The 12,285-nt window shown below is 41.9% G+C and overlaps 2 long non-coding RNA genes across 2 annotated transcripts; both read right to left on the reverse strand.

The window, feature by feature from the left end:
• Nucleotides 1–1,537: 1,537 nt before the first annotated feature.
• On the reverse strand, nucleotides 1,538–4,293 carry LOC128897569 (uncharacterized). Its single transcript, XR_008462457.1, has 6 exons — nucleotides 4,252–4,293; nucleotides 4,044–4,079; nucleotides 3,893–3,931; nucleotides 3,435–3,479; nucleotides 2,135–2,164; nucleotides 1,538–1,577 (listed from the first exon to the last, which is right to left on the reverse strand). It is a non-coding gene; the product is annotated as an uncharacterized LOC128897569 (long non-coding RNA).
• A 5,690-nt stretch (nucleotides 4,294–9,983) lies between these two features.
• Nucleotides 9,984–12,181, reverse strand: LOC128897571 (uncharacterized). Its single transcript, XR_008462459.1, has 4 exons — nucleotides 12,143–12,181; nucleotides 11,833–11,865; nucleotides 11,474–11,509; nucleotides 9,984–10,020 (listed from the first exon to the last, which is right to left on the reverse strand). It is a non-coding gene; the product is annotated as an uncharacterized LOC128897571 (long non-coding RNA).
• Between the last annotated feature and the right edge of the window lie 104 nt (nucleotides 12,182–12,285).

Below are 12,285 nucleotides of genomic sequence, written 5' to 3' on the forward strand. Positions count from 1 at the left end.
TGGACTGGATGAGGTTTCAAGGTCCCTTCCAGCCCCTAACATTCTGTAATTCTGTAATTAAGAAAACTTACTCTCTGGAGCTCAGAAATCTGACGGCACTATTGAATTAGACTTCAAACTCTCTGAGACTGAGGACTATGCTTGTGTTACATTGACATAAGGCTCGGCACAGCGGGATTCCAAATCTCTGGGGAGCTGATGAGTACCAATACCAGCAAGAAAAATAAAATCAGGCACCATTCTGGATCAGTTAAATTTCATGCAATTGTACTGCATGTGCACTGCTGCACCAGCACATAGGTCTACAGAATGTGGTAGGTGGACTTGCTTTTGTAACAGAAGTACATAGTCACTAAGATGAACCTTGGTGCTAAATTGGAAATGAAGCAGAATCAGCTATCTGGTCATTATGCTCACTAGAGCAGGACTGATTCTAAAGAAAGATCCTAAAGCTATTTCTTAGTGCTTTGGAAACAAAAAAGTTATGTAAGGAAATACCTGCAATGCTTGTCTGCTTAGAGGAGTGAAGGATCAGAGGAAACAGCATATTCTGGGCCTGTCACCATTATTTACAACAATCCAAAATTACAACATTACAGGGAAAAGTGCTGCCAAATCAAAGCAGCAGCCTTCAGCACAGGTAAGTTAGTGCAACCCAATTTTCAGAAATTAAATATGAATGCTCCTTGCAAGGAGATCTTGCAGTCGACACTATGTGATTACCTGGAGGTTAGTGTGGCTGCTGTTTGAAGTAGAAGATTCATTCTGTGAGGAAACAAGAAGTTAATAAATTATTTATTTATTTATTTATTTTTAATGGCCAATAAATTAAAAAAAAAACCCACCCAACACCAACATTAATAATTAAATATATACAAAAATTAAAATAGATAGTTCTATTGGGAAAGAACTGCCTAACTCTAAACAGAATACTCTGTTGTGGAAACTAGATCCTTGTTCTCCTCTTTGTAGGTAATACACCAAGAAGCTGTAACACCACCAGTAATTTAGACACAGTCACAGGAGTGACTTACCTGTGTATCATAGTCTCTTTTGTTCAAAACATGGGATGTATCCTGTAAAGTACAAAGACATCTCATATTGGGAACTGAAAACACTTTGGGCAGTGACAGGCCAGCCCTGCCCCTCCCCCCTATTATTTATTTATAACAACTCCAGACTCTTTAATGCATTCTTGGAGTAGGAATGCCTTATCATAAAAGGTTATTTGCACATCATTTCTATAGGCTACTGCTGAATCTGACTTGAAGCTGTGCAATACACATATCTGTATCTCCTCCGCAATATGCTGAGCTGCCCTGTACCTCACTGGAGAATTTTCATGTCTTTTTCTCATGTGTATATTTCCTTTAAATTCACCCAAAGAGCAAGTAGCCAAACTATTTTATTGCTGTCTTCCTTAAATAGAAGGATATTAATTAGGACAAACACAATAAAGGGAAAATTAGGCATAACTGGGCCAAACTAGGTCTAGTTAGGGTAAAAATCCTATGAGCAGTAAAAAAGCAGTTGCTTACTCGGGCAACAAGAACCTTCTTCTTTGCACAACCAGAACTCTGTAAAGAAGCCAGAAACCAATTGTTACTTTATAGATAGAACTGTCCGCACAAAACACTTCCAGCAAAAATCTAACCAAACTTTTCCAGGTGGCATATTTCAGAAAGAATTCTGTCCAGGGATATCACTGTAGTATAAATAAGAGTCTTTAAAACAGTATTCTTGCAGAGAATCACAGAAACAGCAGTTCAAATTAGAGTGGAAGTGGAAGAAGTTTGAGGTGGCCACATGCCCCACCTACACAGATGGTTAGTTCCCAAATAATATCCAGTTCAAGTGCTCATACTAAAGCCACCCTGTGTTAGCATATAATCTTAGAAGTATTGCTGTGCAGCTTTAAACAATTGGGCAGCAGCCTTGGGGACAGCTAGAAGGGAGAGAGTACAGAGAAATATAGCATCAAATACCTCATTCTTTAATGAGCTTTTGGAGGCTATTATAAAGCAGCGATGCACTATAATTAGAGGCCCACAGGTCTAAGGTAGAGGTGCTCAGTTACTAAGGCTGTTATTAATCATAAGAGTTTAAATATTACAGAAGAAGACAAAGCACTTACCTGACTGTTGGCACTATAGGTAGTGTCGCTCTGGAAAGGAAGAAATAATTTCCTTCTTGAAGAATTACTTAAAGCTTACAGCTTAATTATTTATAACTTCTTATTATTTATGATATTATTTTACTATTTATTGTTTAAAGCTTACACAAACATGATTCTTTCTGATAAATTACCAAAAAAGCATTTGTTGCTCATAGCCTCCACAGCCTTGCCTAAATGAGTTTGAAATCCTACCATTTCCATCTAAAAAACATTTTAATGGCAACTTTGGATTGGTAGAAAGGGAATGTGCAAAGCAGTGCAATATCTGCCTCTGTATCTTCCTATTTTTCATAGAATATTTGGGGTTGGAAGAACCTTTAAAGGTCATCTAGTCCAACCCTCTGAAGTCAACTAGATCAGGTTGCTCAGAGCCCCTTCAAACCTGCCCTTAAATGTTTCCAGGGATGGGACTTCTACTACCTCTCTGGGCAAGCTGTGCCAGTCTTCTACTACCCTCATCATCAAAAATGTCTTCCTTAGATTGAGTCTTCCTTTAGACTAGATCTAAGGAAGAGGATCTTCCTTAGATTAAAAACCATTAGTCCTTGTCCTCTTTAATATGATTAGCCCTCATCCTGTTACAATAGGTCCTGCTAAAAAGATTGTCCTTTAAGTACTGGAAGGTCACACTGAAGTCTCATCGGAGCCTTTTCTTCTCTAGCCTGAACAACCCCAACTCTCTCAGCCTTTCCTTACAGAAGAGTTGCTCTAGCCCTCTGACAACCAGGTTGCAGCTTTCTATCAGCATGGTGTATTTCATCTCCTCCTGTATGTTGCCCATGCCACATGCATTGGCATAGAGTCACTTCAGCTGGGCTCTCAGACCTGTCACCTTCTTAAAGGAACTCCCCTTAATTCCTTTGATGTTTCACTGGTGTTTGCCTGTTGACTCCTACTATCTCAGAAGCATCTGGCTGATCTTCTTAGGCCTTAAAGTGTGCTGCAGTGTACCTGGCATGTCTCAGAGCAACAGGCTGAGTGCTCTCACTAGCAACCTGTCACTCTAATCCTGGTGTGTCATTCCACAGCTTGTCACAGGCAAGCCTAGTATTACTCCCCCTCCCCCTTCAAGCTAGTTTAAAGCTCTGTCATTGAGGCCTGCAAGCTCTGTTATGTTTTCAGTAAGAAAACATGCAATGTGGAAGCTCAGCATTCTTTCTAGATCATCCTGCTCACAAGGCTGCATCCAACAGTGCAATATTTTACCATCTGCATGAAAAATGTTGTGATGAAAACACATTACAGAAAGCATACTCACATCATCACAAGCATTGGGATTGTCATCTGAGAAATCTTGTGAATCCTAGAAGGACATTGGAGATCAGTTATTTCCTGACTAAAATGGATTGTTAAGAATACACTTTCATGTTGCACACTGTAAGACCAAATTAAGGCTCATGCGAAACCAAACCAAACCTAACAAAACCAAAGCAAAGCAAACCAAAACCTAACCCCAAACCCTAAACAAAACACCTGAGTTAAAGTAAGATCTTTGTAAGGAAAATAAGGAGACAAATGTGTGGCTGCAATAGTTGCTTGAAGGTAATGTTCCATTCTTCAATAAAGAAAAAAAACCAAACCAAAACAGCAAACCAAAGTGATCCAAAGGAGCACAGAAACTGTTATGGTTTATTACACCTTTGAGAAATATGATGTAAGCACTGCAAGGATTAGGGTGGAGCAATACATTACTGCAAGAGAGAAATAACAAGTTACCTGACTATCATCATAGGTGTCTGAGGAGGATGATCCACCCTTCAAAACAAACAAGTAAAAACCAGAGGAAATCAGTATATGAAAAACTTGATTTTGAGCAGGGTCTGTATGAAGTGACATAGTACAAGTAGGTAAATAGGTCATTACTTACCTGGCCACCACCATAATTTTGTGAGAAGGATCCACCCTATAAAATAAACAAATATAACCCTACTTCAGAATAAACTGTGATTTTCTTCAGGGGCTGTAAAGCTGGAATAAGCAATTGCCTGGGATTCCTTTGAACAAACACAATTTTCTAGATGACTTATCAGACATCATAAAAATTCTTACCAGGAGAAAAATCAAGGTTTGCCTACCTGGTTGGCACCATAATTTTGTGAGGATGGGGATCCACTCTGAAAACAAAGAAATCAAATTAGAATTAATATTACAGCATTGCAGATTGGATATTGATCAGCCATCGTGCAATCAGTGCAAAGTAAAACTTCAGTGGGAGGAAATAAGGATCTAGTACTTACTTGGCTACCACCATAGTTTTGTGAGGAGTATGATCCACCCTGTGAAAACAAAACAGCCACAGTAATAATGCTGGAGAGCTGAACTTGATCAGACTCCACTGAGATAGCTTTATTAAGTCTCTGAGTTCTTTCTATGGAAGTGGAATTTCAGGGCTGCTGAAAAGTGCGTTGGAAGACAATGAGTTACAGTTTGGAACTGGGGATGCTCTGCAAGAGTTTGGATGCTCACAAGCAAGAAAACTGTACTCTGGATTAGAGCTGCTTCAAAGACTTTTCCCAAAGGACAATAAAGAGCTACCTACCTGACCACCCTGTGATCCACCCTGTGAATTAAAAATTACACATGCTTTAGACACTTACTCTTTGGTTATGGATTATTTTTAATGAAAGCTATGACATTTACTTGGCAGGAGTAAGGAGCAGAAGCAGATATGAAATACAGATGTGATTTCTAACATAGTCACCATAGATTCCCAATAGTGCAAAGGTAAATACCAAATGAGAGCAATGTCAAAGAACTAAAACCATTTAAAAAATGCCTAGTACACAAATGAGTTTCATTCCAGTCTATAGGGAATGTATTTATTTTACTCCTGTAGAAAACCCAACTTATACAAATGAGATGAAAAATTCCCCTGGTAGCATTGTTCTAGTTGTGAGAAACAGTGCCCTTGAGGAAAAGGTTTTAAGTAAAACACTCAGTATGTGTCAACATGTCCTCTTTAGAAGAGGAATGGAATTCTTCCAAGTAAAATTAGAAGAGAAGCTCAATATGAGCTGTCAGTGTGCACTTGCAGCCCAGAAAGCCAATCATATCCTGGGCTGAATACATAAAATATACATAGAATACACCAGGTTGGAAGAGACCTTCAAGATCATCGCGTCCAACGCATCAACCAATCCTGAACCCATCACACTAATCCTGAATCGAGAGAAGTGTGGCCAGCAGGTCAAGGGAGGTGGTTCTCCCCCTCTGCTCCACTCTGGTGAGACTCCACCTGGAGCACTGCCCCTGAGAAAGCTGGAGAGGCACTTTTTAGGGTGTCAGGTAGTGATAGGACTGGGGGAATGGAGCAAAACTAGAAATGGGTAGATTGAGATTGGAGGTCAGGAAGAAATTATTCCCCATGAGGGTGGTGAGACACTGGAACAGGTTGCTCAGGGAGGTGGTGGAAGCCTCTTCCCTGGAGGTTTTTAAGGCCAGGCTGAATGTGGCTCTGAGCAACCTGATCTATTGTGAGGTGTCCCTGCCCATGGCAGGGGGGTTGAAAGTGGATGATCCTTGAGGTCTCTTCCAACCCTGACAATTCTATGATTTGTAGAAATATTAGTGTGAAATGTGCATAATAAGAACAGTGAAATCCTGAGGTATTGAAGTGATTGGGACATTTCCCATTCACTAAAATTGTGATTTCATCATGAAGCAAAGGAAAATCAAAATTCCTGTCTTTCAATGGTCTAGAAGTTTTCAGAAGAAAACCTGAAGTGCTGCCTTTAGTCTTAGAAAGAAATTTTTATCAAAAGCAAACACACCTGAAAAGCTCTTCTAAAACATAGTTATATAACATACATCACACCTTATTCTTTCAAGTTAATATATTACATACAGTATATTGTAAATACCACACCTCAATAGAATAATATAGCAGCATCTATGCTGTTTGCATGTAGTACATACTTAGAATAGAATAGAATAGAATAGAATAGAATAGAATAGAATAGAATAGAATAGAATAGACCAGACCAGGTTGGAAGAGACCTTCAAGATCATCGTGTCCAACCTATCATCCAACACCACCTAAACAACTAAACCATGCAACCAAGCATCCTGTCAAGCCTCGCCCTGAACACCCCCAGCAACGGCGACCCCATCACCTCCTCAGGCAGCCCATTCCAGTGGGCAATCACTCTCTCTGTGTAAAACTTCCTCCTAATCTCCAGCCTAAACCTCCCCTGACGCAGCCTGAGACTGTGCCCTCTTGTTCTGGTACTGGCTGCCTGGGAGAAGAGACCAACCTCTGCCTCACTACAACCCCCCTTCAGGTAGTTGTGGAGAGCAATAAGGTCACCCCTGAGTCTCCTCCTCTGCAGGCTAAGCAACCCCAGCTCCCTCAGTCTCTCCTCACAGGGCTGTGCTCCAAACCCCTCACCAACCTTGTTGCCCTTTTCTGGACACGCTCCAGCAAGTCAACCTCCTTCCTAAACTGAGGGGCCCAGAACTGGACACAGGACTCGAGGTGCGGCCTAACCAGTGCAGTGTACAGGGGCAGAATGACCTCCCTGCTCCTGCTGGCCACACTGTTCCTGATGCAGGCCAGGATGCCATTGGCCCTCCTGGCTGCCTGGGCACACTGCAGGCTCATGTTCAGCCTACCATCAACCAGCACCCTCAGGTCCCTTTCCACCTTTCCACTTCTATCACTAGAAACTGGTAGTAGTTACTACAATGCCTCTGCCACCAATAAAAACAGATAATCTGTTGCCATGTCCTTACTAATTTTTAACATGCAGAGAGATTATTTCTGTAAACACAGCTGACATCTTTTAGAGGGGTGGGGTTTAGAGTTGCAGCACCGAAACATGTTAACAAATACACTTGTAGCTATCTGTGCTTCACTGCAAAAGATGCTGGAATTGTCAAGGCAGACTCTTTCAGGAGCCCTAAAAATATTCTCTGACTTGTTAATGAGGAAAGTACACAGATGCCGGTAAGCACCAGCCCTGATTTAAGTAGTGGAAGTTGAGCAATTCTGGAGCAGACTTGTTCTTTATATATTATAAAGCCAGACATTTCAGAGGCATAGTGCTATGAAAAAGGAGGGAGGAGGAAAAAATACCCCAGGCCCTCTCAATGTTCCCATGCATAGGAAGACAGTGAGTTATAATCTCATATTTGGCAAAGTTACATGTATGTGTATGACACTCTATGAATCTGAAGCAGTACTAATTGAGTTAGTGGCACAACTAATTTTGGATGCAGCTTAAAGTCAGAGTAGGAAAACCATTTACCTGGTGGCAGGGATTGCTATCATATGAAACACCCTGTTAAAGCAAACAAACAAACAAATCAACAGGTGAATGCCTACATTTTAATTCTACAAATTTATTCTGTGAGAATTAATGTAACAGAGCTCAACAAAAACACTCTACAGAGGTTGAGTTTAGTTTTATCTAAGCTTCTAAGCCTTTGGCTTTACCAGATGTCACTCCCACATAGAATAGAATCGAATCAAATCAAATCGAATGGACCAGGTTGGAAGAGACCCTGAAGATCATTGTGTCCAACCTATCAACCAACACCACCTAATCAACTAACTCATGGCACCAAGCACCCCATCAAGTCTCCTCCTGAACACCTCCAGTGATGGTGACTCCACCACCTCCCCAGGCAGCCCATTCCAATGGGCAATCACTCTCTCTGTGTGGAACTTCTTCCTAACATCCAGCCTAAACCTCCCCTGGTGCAGCCTGAGACTGTGTCCTCTTGTTCTAATGCTGGTTGCCTGAGAGAAGAGACCAAACTCCGCCACTCTGATCCTATCACTTTCTATAGGAACTAAATTGAGCAATATCTGAAAATCATTTCCAAGCAAAGATTTTATCTGTTTACTGAATAAATGGATCGATTGGACATTGGAATGGGCTGCCCAGGGAGGTGGTGGAGTCACCATCACTGAAGATGTTTAGGAAGAGACTGGATGGGGCTCTTGATGCCATGGTTTAGTTGAATAGATGGTGTTGGGTGATAGGCTGGACTTGATGATCTTGGAGGTCTTTCCCAACCTGATTAATTCTATTCTATTCTAATCACTATTTGTCTGTCCTCTGTGCGTGTAACGTGACATGAGAGAAGTCACGTAATTTGGGTTACAATGACCAACAATACCAGCCTTTCTTGATCTCTGTGCTGGATAATTCCACCAATAACAAAACCAAGATATTCCAAATAACAAAAATTACATCACTTACTGAAAAATGTGGTAGTACTACAAAGGAATCTGGGTCTAGATTTCAAATAGTTTGGAGAAAGAGGACTTACTTGTCCACAACCTGAAGAAGATCCACTCTGCTGGATAAAAAAACACAAAGACCAGGTCAGTAACCCAAACATTTCCTTTTCTGAAGGGTTTTTTTAGAAGCAGTTGTATGACTACTTAAAAGGTAGAAGAGCAGCTACATCCTGTTGTGAATTTCCTTGTAAAGTGATGAGTATGTGGAATATTACAGTGCATCAAAAAGCTGACACATCCATGTGCTCCTTTCTATGTGGGAAGGCTCTGCTTCAATGATCATATTGCTCCCAGAAACATGTGAAAAAACTTAAGAACTTTTACCTCTGGTGAGAAATTATTTCATGAAACAAAGCACAGAACTCTCAATACATGTATTAAAATCAAGTACATGCTGTTTACTGGCTGGGGACAGACTAATGCTTACCTGGCCATAAGAACTGCTACCTTGAGGCTGGGAGCCCTGTAAGAAAAAAGCAAGGAGTCATTTGTAAGCAATGTAGATTGTACTATCCTCAGCAAAAGCCATGAATTGAACTGAGATGAAAACCACCAAAAGAAGCACCACTCAAACATCTGCCAGATCTGCCGGTCCCACAAACAGCAGTGAGGAACTTCCTAGAGAAGCTTCTGTTGGCTTACCTGACCATAAGAACTGCTGCTGCCAGAGTAACTTGGCCCACCCTAAAACACCATTTGGTTACTTTCCTTTTGTAAGGCATTCAGCCTGCGTCGCAAAGAGCAAGCAACTACATACTGGTTGATTCAATGACAGGAACCAAATCGAGGACCACTCAGGATCACCAAGAAGGAAAAAAAACCACCCAACCAAAACCCAAAGTCCATTTACAAGGCAGGTCCCTACAGAAAAACACAGCACATAGCAGCAAAAGTGTCTCACCTGGCCATAGGACTGGCTACCTTGGGAACCCTGATGAAAAAGAGAAGATAATTAGCACCTTGACAAGGACGCCTCTATAAAAGCCATCATGCTCATGGCAATGCAGCTGCACAAGGGCTTCCCAAAAGCCTCTTCCTGAGCCAAAGGAGACAGAGCAGTGTGTTTGCGGCTGTGCAGCAGACTGCCCTAATCTCAGCAGGAGCCAGGAATCAAACTGAGATGCAGACTACCAAAGGAAAGAAAAATCTGCCAGTTGTGCTGGTCTCAGAGAGCAAGGAAGAACTTCCTAGAGAAGCTCCTGTTGGCTTACCTGACCATAAGAACTGCTGCTGCCAGAGTAGCTTGCCCCACCCTAGGACAAAGACACCATTTGGTTACTTTCCTTTTGTAAGGGATTCAGCTTGTGTTACAAAAAGCAAGCAACGACATCCTAAAGCTGTGCTGGGCAGTATGAAGAGCCTGGGCTTGCTCCTGGCCTTCACAAAGGTGCTGAGTGCAATGGTTTTGCAGATAAATAAGTAGTATGTGGATAAGTTTGGGGTGTAAAAGTAGACCCTCTGAGAGAATAAGATGCTGAGTGACTGCTGTGTGCTTCTGCAGTGCTGTGGCACTGGACTTTCTCATCTGCTGTCTTGTGACTGGTGACTGAGTGATGCTTACCTGACCATAGGAACTGCCACCTTGAGGCTGGTAGCCCTGTAAGACAGGAATTATTGATTGATTATTATTTTATTTGTGAAGCAGCTGCCTCTTTCATCTCTTTCATGTCTTTTCATGAGGGTGCTGAGACACTGGAACAGGTTGCCCAGGGAGTTGGTGGAAGCCACATCCCTGGAAGTTTTTAAGGCCAGGCTGGATGTGCCTTTGAGGAATCTGCTGTAGTGTGAGGTGTCCCTGCCCATGGCAGGGGAGTTGGAACTGGATGATCCTTGAGGTCCCTTCCAACCCTGACAATTCTAAGATTCTGTGATGACTCTCTGATTCGCTTTGCGAGGAAAAAAGCCCAGCATGGGACAAAGAATATACTGACTGGCTTGAGTAGAATTTTTTTGGTATTTCCTATTCTGCATATTTGCTTATAGTGTATTCATCAAATGATAATCACAGAACAGTTTTACATCTGTCTCAGATGAGCCTCTAGTCCTATGAAGGGCTTCCAGGATGTTTAAGTGACACAACATTTTCTTCTGATCTTTTTCCTCTGTTTGATCTCAGACACTGGCTTAGGTGACCAATGGTAGGGGAATACTGGTTTCCTATGCTTGTATTTTGGGAGATCCCCAGTTGCACAACTCAGTTTCTCTGAGGAATAACAAAGGGGATAAATAATTTTTTTTAAAAATAAGGAGTGAATTAAAAAAAAATAAAAACAAATCCTGAAATGGAAACAAAACAATAGAATGAAAAGTAGCAGGTCAAGTGAATCACTCAAGGCTGCCAGTACCTTTTGGCACCTTTGGAAGAGCTTTCAGTTATATAAAGTTACTGTGGGTAACTATAAACTGCTGATGCAATCTGCCTTCTCTGTAATATCAAAGTAGAGCAGATGTTATGTTACATGCAGTCCTGTACCACAGCTCTCTGAATGAGTTGTGAAGACAAGGATTTACAAACAGGGTTTGAATGGTCTTGTCTCTTTCTGCTGTGTGACATAAAGATTCTGACATTTGTAAGTATCCTAGGGCTGTTTTAATTCAGATAAAAAAATGTAAAGCATGGCAAGCATTCACCAGCAGCAGGCTCTCAGGCCAAATCTTCCTGCAGCTGATAATGTGACACAACATTCTTTACCTCCTCAGCACTGTTCCTCTGTACTGATCCCAAAGGAGACAGTGAATAAGTGCCTGTAAATTTGTCTTGCCCCATGTAATTTGGCTGGAATGGGAGCAGCACCAAATGAACTATTTCTGCCATTAAAGTACCATAAGCATGGAAAGGATCAGGTGGTAACATGACTACCTATGCTTCCTGTAGGCATCCATTAAAACCACAGCTGTCATTTTCACAACAGAAGTTTTGAAATGGATGGAGAGATTTGAATTAATTTTTAAAAGCCCAACATAAATAGGAAAAATAAATTAAGTCTGCTGCTTTTTGCAGTGCCATGGCATTCAGTTTCCTTCAATGCTGTATTCTGACTGATGCTTACCTGGCCATAGGAGCTGCCACCTTGAGGTTGGTAGCCCTGTAAGAAAGGCAAGAAGTCATTAATAAACAAAGCTGTAGTTTTAGCCCAGCTGTGACATAAAGCCCATTTGCAGCTGTATGTGGCAGGGAACAAGATCCATGTCTGATAACACCTCTGGCCCAGACACCAAGGGGTCTTTGCACACTGCTTTCGGATCCCTCTGTGCCATGCTCTCTTTCCTTTAGGGTAGTTCCGTGGGATGAAGCAAGGATCACTCAGCAACACCAAGAAGGAAAAAAACACCCAACCAAAACCCAAAGTCCATTTACAAGGCAGGTAGCTACACAAAAGCTCAACACATAGCAGCAAAAGTGTCTCACCTGGCCATAGGACTGGCTACCTTGGGAACCCTGCTGAAAAAGAGAAGATAATTAGCACCTTGACAAGGACGCTTCTATAAAAGCCATCATGCTCATGGCAATGCAGCTGCACAAGGGCTTCCCAAAAGCCTCTTCCTGAGCCAAAGGAGACAGAGCAGTGTGTTTGCGGCTGTGCAGCAGACTGCCCTAATCTCAGCAGGAGCCAGGAAACAAACTGAGATGCAGACTACCAAAGGAAAGAAAAATGCCAGTTGTGCTGGTCTCAGAGAGAGCAAGGAAGAACTTCCTAGAGAAGCTCCTGTTGGCTTACCTGACCATAAGAACTGCTGCTGCCAGAGTAGCTTGCCCCGCCCTAGGACAAAGACACCATTTGGTTACTTTCCTTTTGTAAGGGATTCAGCTTGTGTTACAAAAAGCAAGCAGCTACATCCTAAAGCTGTGCTGGGCAGTATG

Source organism: Dryobates pubescens, chromosome 11 (genome assembly GCF_014839835.1).
Source record: "Dryobates pubescens isolate bDryPub1 chromosome 11, bDryPub1.pri, whole genome shotgun sequence".
Taxonomy (NCBI): Eukaryota; Metazoa; Chordata; class Aves; order Piciformes; family Picidae; genus Dryobates; species Dryobates pubescens.